Below are 12,292 nucleotides of genomic sequence, written 5' to 3' on the forward strand. Positions count from 1 at the left end.
GAAATGAAGATTCTCTCGCACATCTTTTATGCAATTATGTAGATTACCATTATTGTCACTTTTCATGCATTATCATTCTGTAAATTGATATACCAGCCTTCCAGTCATGTATGTTTAATTGCCATTCAAATTTCTTGTATCCATTTATATGTAAATTTATGTTTGTGAAGAAACAGAGGTGTTTTAATTTAATCCCTTCCTCGATCTGTCAAGATGTTGGGACTACTTTGAGCTTGCATGAGCTATTGGGCAGTGTAAAAGTTTTGTAGATAAATTAGTAAGCTGTAGACTGTATCTTACTCGTACCTCACCTCACAGAATGACTTATTAACTTTGTCTACTTCGGTATTACATACGTTTTTTTTTAATGATATAGACAAGTGAATTTGCATCTAGGAACTGAGACTGACCCACGTAAGGTCCTCTAAATGCAACTTGAATTTAGACTTTCGAGGTCTATGCATTCTCTAAGGCCGGTATCACACTATGTGGCGTCGCTGCTGCGGCGAAACCGTGTGCAGTGCCGCATATGGTGATATCACACACAAACCAATGAGAGGTGTCACACTAGTGTGCTGCTCCCGTATCCGGCCGATTGTCGTGGGCAAACGCACACGTTCCATGCACGTGGTAAACACCAAACAGCTCCGCCGTATCCGGCGCTCCCCTATACCACTTTGCTGTTAAACTATTAAGATAGTTTGAGTTGAATTTATTCATTCATTGCATTAATGCAAGGCCAGCACTTTGGGAATAGAGTGATAAAGAATATTGTGATAAGAATTCTAGGGAGAAAGCATGGATTGAAATAGGCGAAATAATGTACGAGAAGTGGCCACATATGGAATCAGCAGAAAGAAGCAAGAAAGGTAAGACAAAATTTACGTTCGGTATTTCCTATAAAAAGTAACAGTTTATTATGTATGCATGTGTAATACAAATTATAATACTAATTATAATACAAACATTATCTAAGGCCGGCTTTCTATGATTCCTATTATTAACTTTTCATCTTTAATACTAAAATGGAAATAACTGAATAATCACAATACAGAAAGCACAATATAGCCCTAGCAAAAACAGATATTGATCTTCGAAACTTTGTATTTTCCTTCGAGATATGAGGCCTCAGCACTTCCAGCAGCTCATCAAAAGAAGCTTTGAATATTCGGTAATACTCAAAAACCTTTCATTATATTTCTGTATATTCTCATAAAACTTTTCAAATCTTTTACTTGTTTCTCATTCACCATTAAATGGGTGAACCAAGTGTTCACAACTCTTTCAGGAAGCCCTCTGCTTCTAATGCAAAAATAACTTTTAGTTTGGACAACATGATGGTTACCCTATCTACGCTGGAAGCTGGGGATAGATAGACTGAGCGTCGACTTCGCCTCTTATGTGTGACCTGATGCAGGCAATGCGTGGTGTTGCATACGGTTCCTTTGCAGCGGTGTTGCCACATAGTGTGACACTGGCATAAGGGGGTGGGGGGAAAGAAGTCACACTCCACGCTCTCCCCTCGCTGTGTGAGGGTGAGGGACTTTGTTAACTTCTTCGAAGGCAAATGGCAAATGCTTTGAAATTCCGCGTTAATGTAAATACAGGATATTTTCTTGGTAAAATGGAGTATAGAAATGTACTCACTCCCTTTCCCCTCCCCTCCTCTACCCCATCCCGTTTCTATCCCCCTACCTGTAGGAAGAGGGGAGGGGGAGAGGAGAAGCGGGAATGTAAAGGGGAATGGTAAAGGTAGTAAAGTGGAGAAGAGCGGGAGGGGATGGGGCGAGGGTAAGGAAAAATGGAACAAGGAGGGGGAGGGGAAACTGGCAGGGGAAATATAAAGGGAAGATAAAGGGGAAGGAAAGAAAGAGGAAGGTATGTTCCTCTATCTGAAGAGAATAAAAATAATCTCCACGGAACAAAGACAATAAATAAGAATATTGTATTTCTGCAATCCACTCAGGTATGACTATGTGTTTGTGTGTGGTTGAAGAGAAGGTCTGTCTCCCTTCCAATGACAGATGGACCTACCCGGCCTTAGATATGCAGTGAGGTGTTGTTACCAAAACACCCGACAAACCTCATTTAAACCGACTTTATGATGAAATACACCACTGTTACGTAATAAAGTAGTCGTTGTTCTAAAGGGTCCACAATAATACAAAGTGTAAAAAGTCCGTGTATAATTTTGAAGACTTTACATATAGCTATCGAACCCTTCCCTGGGTTCATCTTCAGTCCAAATGAACAATAAGTTACGACAAGTACACGGACTTTTTACACTTTGTATTATTGTGGACCCTTTAGAACCTTATATATTCTCTCGTGATAGAGAGTTTTTCCCTACTAAAGTAGTCGTTATTACGATTTCCTTAGATAAAACTAAAGAGGAAATGATAAAATTAACGAAGAAATTTGCATTTGAATTAGTAAAGAAAGGGAATATTGTTATTGTACATATTGGACGTTGGGTTGACTAGCAACTACTACACATGGCTAATGAGGAAAACAAAACGACTGGCATATGTATGCGTTTAAAGAGTAAGTCTTTAAACCTGCTGGTTTGGGCTCATTGCTTTATTACTATGAAATATGGTTTTTAATAGAGAAAAAAATATCTAATTTAGCTATATAATCAAGCAGTAAGTTATATATATTAAAGAGTTCTATTAATAATCATTCTAAATTATAATAAAAATTCGGGTAAATTATGATAAAAAATTTATATTATAGGGGATTTATTGTTGCAAGTTAATCATAATTCTGAAAAAATATGACATGAAGAAAAACCTGGAGGTCTCAGGAGAAAGTTACCATTAACCATTAAAACGCCTGAAAGGAAAAACCTAATGGAATTGGTAAAAACGAAAATTTAAGTCAACTTGTCTGTGTCTGATATCTGAAACAGGGTTAAGGATTTGGTTTTGACTTATAACCTTCCTTAGGTCACATAGGCGCCGCGTGTCAAATTTTGACTGGGTCTGACAAGAGTTTTCAAATTCCTATAATGGAGAAACATACAAACATTCACCTTTAAAATTATATATATATATATATATATATATACATATATATATATCTACATATATATATATATATATCTATATATATATATATATATATATATATATGTATACATATATATATATATATATATATATATATATATATATATATATATATATATATATACTATATATATATATATATATATGTGTGTGTGTGTGTGTGTGTGTGTATAGTATAAATTTGTGTATGCAATTTAAATGTGGGTTTAATGATTGATTTATTCTAAGCAATTACGATATTTCATACTGCATCACTTTATGAAATATATTGTTTTGATCTTATTTCTCTCTTTGTGGTCCATATATTTAATTAGTTTGAAATTTTTTATAATACGAAAAGAAAAAATCAACTAAAGCATGTTAAAATAAAACGAAAAAGGAAATTAATTATTATATGCAGGTTTTTAAGTTTTTCATCCGAGTCATTTTTGAAATATTCCATTGTGTTTAGATATAAACAGTCCTACCAACCGCCTTAACAGCGTATTGTTTGTGATGAGACTTATTTTACGCATATAAACGTTAGATGTGTAGTGTTTGGCATGGCATACCTAACGTTATCAGATTATCTTCTGCTTAAAGAACTTTCTGTTAAAAGAAAGTTGTTTTAATTTACCAAATAAGATATTATTTCAAAAATTTTTTTTTTATATAAACTTATAATGTCCTTCAAACTAAAAATACTATCCCTTTACCAATAGGTGGTGAAATGCATTGCCGTGTGCGGTACGGCTGGTATGCATGCAACGTTGACTGTTGAGGAATAAGCGGTTTGGATGCACGATAACTTCTAAATGTTGCTTTATAACAATTTTTCTTTTTAATACTATTAAAAGCAATAAACTGAAATACAATTTTTTACAAATATGAATGAGAATTCCAATATACCATAGAAGGAAATTGGGATTGTCGTTTTTTTTTACGAATGAATGATTTAAATTGAGTCCCATAGGCCTAGAATGAAATGTAATTGGTAACATCATGTGTGAACTGAGTTATCCGAGCTTTTGGGGGTTACACTAAATATCAGGATGTGAACAGCATTCATGAACTGAAACTGGCTAGAAAGCCACTTTTACCGAGTCTGATATAGATAAAAATTTGCTGTTGTTTTTCTATAATTGTGTTTTTCTACTACCAAGAATTTGTTAACGTTATGTTTCAACCTCTTGCTCACTAGCAGTATTTTCGACCACCCATTACGGATATTAACAATATATATTAATGCATTATTTGTAGTTTTTCGTTTTACCTCCTTATTGAGAGTATATAAATTTTGTTCTTAAAGGGTGAACAATTCCTCTCTCAACCGTACGGGATCAGAATTAGGTCGAATGGACATTTCGAAAATATATAACTGAAATGATCAGTTATATATTTGCATAGCGACTGTAAAAGAATGCATTATTGATCATGAAAATCTAGTACCACACAAATAATTATAAATAAAACATATTGCACATTATAGGATTCCCCCCCTTTCACAGATCAGGAAAAGATCGTTAGAACCTATTCAAACAGTTATAGGTTAATATTACTTTTTTGTTCATTAGGACATATAAACAAAATGTAATAGTTTTGTTTTAAACGCTGTATATACAAATTATTTAGGCCCACAAATTATTTGTGTTGCAATAAAACCCTCATTACACAGACAAAACTGGTGTAGGCCGAATCACAAGAAAAAAAAACATACGAAAGAACGAATATTATTAAATTTTTCATTTAAATGAAATGTAATTTATCTCAGCTACCAAGACATGCATTTACCGCAAAGTGTCCATCAGCGGGTGACTCGTTTGTTTACTTTATATCTAGCCAGCTTTGTGCAGGAACGCATTTACTTTTAAGGCAACCCGAACCTGAGTGACAGGAATGGTTAGTCCTGTCATGCATGGAACATCGTGTGCTAACGCCGCCTGGCCAACAGTACCAGATATATCGCTTGCTGAATATTAGCAAATGCCTTTTTGGTTATGAAACCTGAAGAACTGATGCAATATTTTTGTATCCTATGGTACAAAACACAATAATACTGAACAAATTAGAGCAGCTTTCAAAATCAGAATAACCAAAAATAACAAAAAAAAGTTAAAAAAGAATAACCAATAGCTACACAAACCAAATAGGTAAACACAGAAGAGGTTAAAAACGAAAATTTTCCCCAAATATCTGTACCGGAAACTGAAGATTCCTAGGGAGGTTTCAGACTGCCAAACACCATCTCCAATATTGACGTTTGCATTTGCTGCATTTGTGCTCTCCCTCAGGTATTTTCATATCTGTTCCTTCTTTATACACAACTCTCTCTCTCTCTTGCACACCTTTTTTAAAGTCAGTCTTGTTTATGACATTTTAATTTCTGTGAACGTTTACACATGACACACACTTTGCACACACACACACACACTATTATATATATATATATATATATATATATATATATATATATATATATATATATATATTATATATATTATATATATATATATAATATATATATATATATATATATATATATATATATAAGCGAATCCCAGGAAATGATAGTCAGAAATCCAAGCTCTTTCGTCTTTACTAAGACATTGTCAAGGGGCTAATGAAATACAATTGGAGAGAAAGGTCTCAGGTACACAAACAAGATCGAGAATACCAGATAGTTATTGTAAAAAAAACAAAAGGTAAAAATTAAAAGAGATAATCCAGGATTATCGGATATCACAAGGTCACAAACCTAAACAGATTTGACCCTAACCGAAATTACAGAGTATCTTTACAGTCCAAAACATGTAAAAACTGAATATATTAATTTTGTTGCTTATATTTATCTACAACTTTTTCATTATGACAGGATCAAGTTTAAATAAACCAAAGTTAACTTAAAATTTAGGAAACATTTCTACTTATTTGACTTTGATGAAACAAGAATTCCAATTATAGTTCCTTTTAACTGTGTCATTACATGGGATTATGGCTCTTGCTTGACTCCAGTTAATAGGATATAAATAAATCTCTCATATGTACGAATAATGCATTCGATATTTTGCCCAGTTCTCAACAAGAATATTGATGCTGTTTAAGACGTTGTGAAAGAGATTTACCGGTCTGTTCGTATAGACTTTATCACAACTTTTTTTGCAAGGAATTTCATATATGCAGCCTGGAAGATCTTTAGGAGAATTTTTATTACTAAACTCTTGACATTAATATACTGAAAACAAACAATTTATGTTAAAAACTTTAAAATTCTTGGAATATCTAAAACCTTTCTTCATAGGGTGTTAATTTTAAAATGTTATGCTTACTAAATTCATTTTGTCATTAGTTGAATAAAATTGTTTTTCTAGCTCTTTCCATGCCACATCTACAAAAGTCCTTGGGTATTTAAGTTTCAATGCAATATCATAAATAGTTTTAATTTCAGCACCAATAAACTGCGGGCTACAGACACGTCAAGCCCTTAGGAACATCCCAGAAAAAAGAAAAAACAGAGAATTTAACATTTTGATGGTGATTGGAGTAGTAATGAATAAAAGAGGCAATGTTAGTTGAAATTTCTATCATTTCTATGGACAGTTACATCATGAAAATTCAAATTACAATTTCTTTCTCTCCTTCACAGTAAATTTTATAGAAGGGACTAAATTACTGAGATTATTAAAGAATTCCTTGAGATTTTCGTGAACTCCTAAACCAAATAACTTTTTGGGGCAAAATTCTTGGTAAGAGTTTTGTCTCAAAAAATTCCATGTAAATATTACTAAGGACAGGAGATAAGGGATTACCCATAGCCATGCCAAACTTTTGTACAAAAATTCCCATTAAAACAAAAATTTATACTATCTTTGATGCATAACCTTATGAGACTAATAAGGTTTGCTACATTAAGTAAGGGAATATCATGACGTTCTAATTCATCCTCCAAATATTCAAGTAAGTAACTACAGGCACTTTTGTAAATAAAGAGACAACATCAAACTAACCATATTTAAAATCAAAATTAAATTTAAAACTATTCAATTTGTTTATAAAACCAACATTATTTTTAACATTCACGCTAGAAATGTTTCCTACCAAAGGAGTAAGACTATTTACAAGCCATTTAGATAAATTATACATAACTGAGCCAACTGAACTAATGATTGGTCTGATAGGGTTATTGATTTTATGTGTCTTGACTAAACCATACATACATATAGGTAGGGAGGGGCGCATTGCTTTGTAAACTGTTTAATTAAATGATCCAAGCCCTTCAAAATGGATTTAATTTGATTATTAAAATGGGAGTTCACTGTCTGTGTAGGGTCAGACCTCAGTTCGTATAAGTATCAGTATCATTTAGCAATGTCATTATTTTACTTGCATAGTCACTTTTATTCATTATTACCACTGCATTTTTTAAGTATATTATATATATATATATATATATATATATATATATATATATATATATATATATATATATATATATATATATATATCTAATAAAAGGAGCCCATAAAAACACCAAAATGTAGAGAGAAAAGTACTATCAGAGACTGCTGTCTCTCTCTTCAGGTATATGAATGAGAAAAGTTTACAGAAAAGGTGGTATTTATACCAAGAGATTCGTCCACAAGTAAGCCAATTTAGGTCACCCCCCGCTGATAATCTTCCTTTAATCTTCTTAAGCGTGGGTTAATGAACACTGCGTCGACGATGTCTGATGTCCGCCAATTCCCTTTTGAGATGTTTCATTACCTGCTTCTCTTTTATAAGGCCGATTCCATCATTTGACTCTTGTACCGGCAGTTGCTGCTATAAATTACACGTGACATATTCCAGTTTATTCTATGGTTATGTTCATTTATATGGTTGAAAATAGCCGAGTTCTGTTGTCCATACCTAACTGACCGTTTGTGTTGTATAATCTCTGGGGAAGTGATTTAACCTGTAAATCCGATGTAAGATTGGTCACAGTCCTGGCATGGGATCTCATATACCCCAGAGTCTTTGGGCGATGTCTTTTGTTGGACGTTAATCAGGGATTTGGCTAAGGTATTTGGGTAGGTAAATGCAAAAGGGTTGGATTTCCCAAGGGTGTGAGTTACTCTCTAATCGTCTCCAGGTGGGGAATTTTTATTTTATTGTTGGGTGTGTCTCTGGTCTTGTCTTTAGGGGGTCGGTAGAAAATTACGTTTGCTTTTTGAATTGCTTTCTCAATTATATGGTCAGGATACTTTAAAGATGAAAGTTGCTTGCGAATTAGTTCAAATTCTTTTTCCAGGAAATCTGGGAACAAATTGGTAAGGCTCTTGTTAAAAAATAGGTTGCTAGCTACACCTATCTTGATATTATTGTCATGATAGCTAAAGTAGTGAATATATGAAAAGTGAGAACGTTGGTTTTCTGTATATGGTAAATTTGTATTCTGTCGTGTCTCTGATTATTAAAACATCAAGAAAAGGAAATTTTGTTGTCTGTCTCCCATTCAACTTTAAATTTGATGCTGGCACTAATGCGTTTAATTTTGAGAGGAATTCATTAAAATTACCCCGCCCACTTATTATCCCAAAATGTTAGTATGTCATCCACGTATCTCATCCACAGCATGTTTTTGGGTTTTATTGCATTTATTACTGTAGTTTCAAAGTATTCCATGTACAGAGTTGGCTAAAATAAATAGGACTTAAAGGACTACCCATACTACACCCGAATTTTTCTTGCGTGTAGAATGATTCCCCGAATGAAAATACGTTATTTAGATGCACATAATTCAACTAACTTTATTATTTTGTCAAGTGCCAAAGGGAAATGATCTGAATAGGGGGATAATTTTTCCCTTAAAAACTGAAAGAACCGTCCTGTACTGGTACTTTTGTGAATAGGGAGTCTACGTCCAGGCTTAAAAGTTTTATGTTGTGAAGTGGTATATGTGCTTTCTCTGAATTTGTGACAAAAGTCTTCCGAATGTTTGATGTGGCTGAGAAAAAGGAAAAAGTGCCTAAAAAAGGAGAGGAGGCCAGCTAACCATTTAGAAATTTTGTAATTGAAAGCTCCGGCGCATGAAACGATGGGTCTGAATGGAAGATTGTCTTTGTGAGTTTTGGGAACACATAAAAGTAGGGTAATTTAGGATTAATTACTTTAAATTTCTCTAATAGTTCAATACTCTTTAAAACTTGAACAACAAGACAAAGTTTTAAACTTATCCAAACACCCCCCTTTACTGTAAATCAACATTTAGTTTTAAATGTTAGGCTTATCCTTTGCCCTTATGCCAGACCGCAAAAAACAACCTAGACTTCATAGTGGCTTTTGATAAAATTCATATCTGACAAAAACTACAGCCGTGAAGAGATATGTTTAAAAGGAGTGTTACTAAATGCTTTAACTGACCTTCATAAGAAATACTGTTCCCCGCAGATTCATGATAGCCATCCACTCGCTAAAAAAAGTTAGATGTTATAATAAGTAGATCCGACAAAGACGGCAAAAATTGTAATAATGGACAAAGACTTCTACTCGACAAAATCAACCAGCTCCTTAGCGACACAAATACTTACGAAAAACTGACGAAAAATCCCCTCCAGAACGTTCCCACAGAATTTTTTCGGAAAGTAAGATTAATTGGCCAAGACAAAAAGAGTATTGAACTATTAGAGAAATTTAAAGTAATTAATCCTAAATTACCCTACTTTATGGTCTTCCCCAAAACTCACAAAGACAATCTTCTATTCAGACCCATCGTTTCATGCGCCGGAGCTTTCAATTACAAAATTTCTAAATGGTTAAGCTGGCCTCCTTTCTCCTTTTTAGGTTCTTTTTCTCCCCAGCCACATCAAACATTCGGAAGACTTTTGTCACAAATTCAGAGAAGCACATATACCACTTCAAAACATAAAAACTTTTAAGCCTGGACGTAGACTCCCTATTCACAAAAGTACCAGTACAGGACGTTCTTCAGTTTTTTTAGGGGAAAAAAATTTCCCCCTCCCCCATTCAGATCATTTCCTTTGGCACTTGACAAAATAATAAAGTTAGTTGAATTATGTGCATCTAATAACGTAATTTTCATTCGGGGAATCATTCTACAAGCAAAATTCGGGTGTAGTATGGGTAGTCCTTTAAGTCCTATTTTAGCCAACTCGTACATGGAATACTTTGAAACTACAGTAATAAATGCAATAAAACCCAAAAACATGCTGTGGATGAGATACGTGGATGACATACTAACATTTTGGGATAATAAGTGGGGTAATTTTAATGAATTCCTCTCAAAAATTAAACGCATTAGTGCCCAGCATCAAATTTAAAGTTGAATGGGAAACAGACAACAAAATTCCTTTTCTTGATGTTTTAATAATCAGAGACACGACAGAATACAAATTTACCATATCAGAAAACCAACAACGTTCTCACTTTCATATATTCACTACTTTAGCTATCATGACAATAATATCAAGATAGGTATTGCTAGCAACCTATCTTTAAGAGCCTTACCAATTTGTTCCCAGATTTCCTGGAAAAAGAATTTGAACTAATTCGCAAGCAACTTTCATCTTAAAGTATCCTGACCATATAATTGAGAAAGCAATTCAAAAAGCAAACGTAATTTTCTACCGACCCCCACTAAAGACAAGACCAGAGACACACCCAACAATAAAATAAAAATTCCCACCTGGAGACGATTAAGAGAGTAACTCACACCCTTGGGAAATCCAACCCTTTGCATTACCTACCCAAATACCTTAGCCAAATCCCTGATTAACGTCCAACAAAAGACATCGCCCAAAGACTCTGGGGTATATGAGATCCCATGCCAGGACTGTGACCAATCTTACATCGGATTTACAGGTAAATCACTTCCCAGAGATTAATACAACACAAACGGTCAGTTAGGTATGGACAACAGAACTCGGCTATTTTCAACCATATAAATGAACATAACCATAGAATAAACTGGAATATGTCACGTGTAATTTATAGCAGCAACTGCCGGTACAAGAGTCAAATGATGGAATCGGCCTTAATAAAAGAGAAGCACGGTAATGAACATCTCAAAAGGGAATTGGACATCAGACATCGTCGACGCAGTGTTCATTCAACCAACGCTTTAAGAAGATTAAAGGAAGATTATCAGCGGGGGTGACCTAAATTGGCTTACTTGTGGACGAATCTCTTGTATAAATACCACCTTTTCTGTAAATTTTTCTCATTCATATACCTGAAGAGAGAGACAGCAGTCTCTGAAATATAGTTACTTTTCTCTCTACATTTTGGGTGTTTTTATGGGCTCCTTTTATTAGATGGAATTCTGTTGTTACAGAACATTTTTACCAGTCATATATATATATATATATATATATATATATATATATATATATATATATATATATATATATATATATATATATATATATATATATATATATACTTAAAGGGGCAGTAGTGAATTGTTAATCTCAGCTCTTTCTGGTTAGAGACAAGTGCTGAATTCCTCGAAGATGCCTGGAATGAAAAGGAAATATGACCAATGCACTTTGAGGTCGATGACGCCTCAAAGATCACACGCTTTTTGCATGGGACACCCGTGTTTGCTAGATGAAACACAGGGCGTGCCTGTGTGTTCGTAACGAATGGTATATGACTTTTATGATGGGAGGATAAGTGCTAAGAGGGTGGGATTCACTGATTACTTGTGACAGAGTGCGGAACACGCCTGGAAGAGGTGTTGCGAGGTGTTGCAGACCCATCGAATAAGGTAACGTAAGAAAGAACTTTGAAAAATGTTAACCTGAAGTGATAATCATTTTGTTGGAAAAAGAGAAGTGTAGTGCGGTACACATTCTTTTTTATTAACTTTTATGGGTAAAGTGGTGTAATAATTGTGGTCTCTTTATTCAGATGGGTTCAAAGTCACCATATAGAAAAATGGATTCTCTAAGACTTTTATTGACTTATTAAAATGTTATGGTTGAGTTGGACATAATGAGAATAAGGGGGAATGGGGGTACTTACTTAAACATGTTTTTGGAGAGGAGAACGATAGTTTAACGTTTCTTATGGGTCGAGTTGATCATTTTATTCCATTTTTATTAACTGATTTATTCCATTTTAATGTTAGCTAATTTGGGAAATAAGAAATATATTTTAGTATCTACAGGGATTTATTTGCCTACATTGTATTTAAGCCAACGCCCAGAGAGATTCTGCGACGGAACGAGGGTAGGTGTAGTTTC

This window comes from Macrobrachium nipponense, chromosome 27, assembly GCF_015104395.2.
Source record: "Macrobrachium nipponense isolate FS-2020 chromosome 27, ASM1510439v2, whole genome shotgun sequence".
NCBI classification, from domain to species: Eukaryota; Metazoa; Arthropoda; class Malacostraca; order Decapoda; family Palaemonidae; genus Macrobrachium; species Macrobrachium nipponense.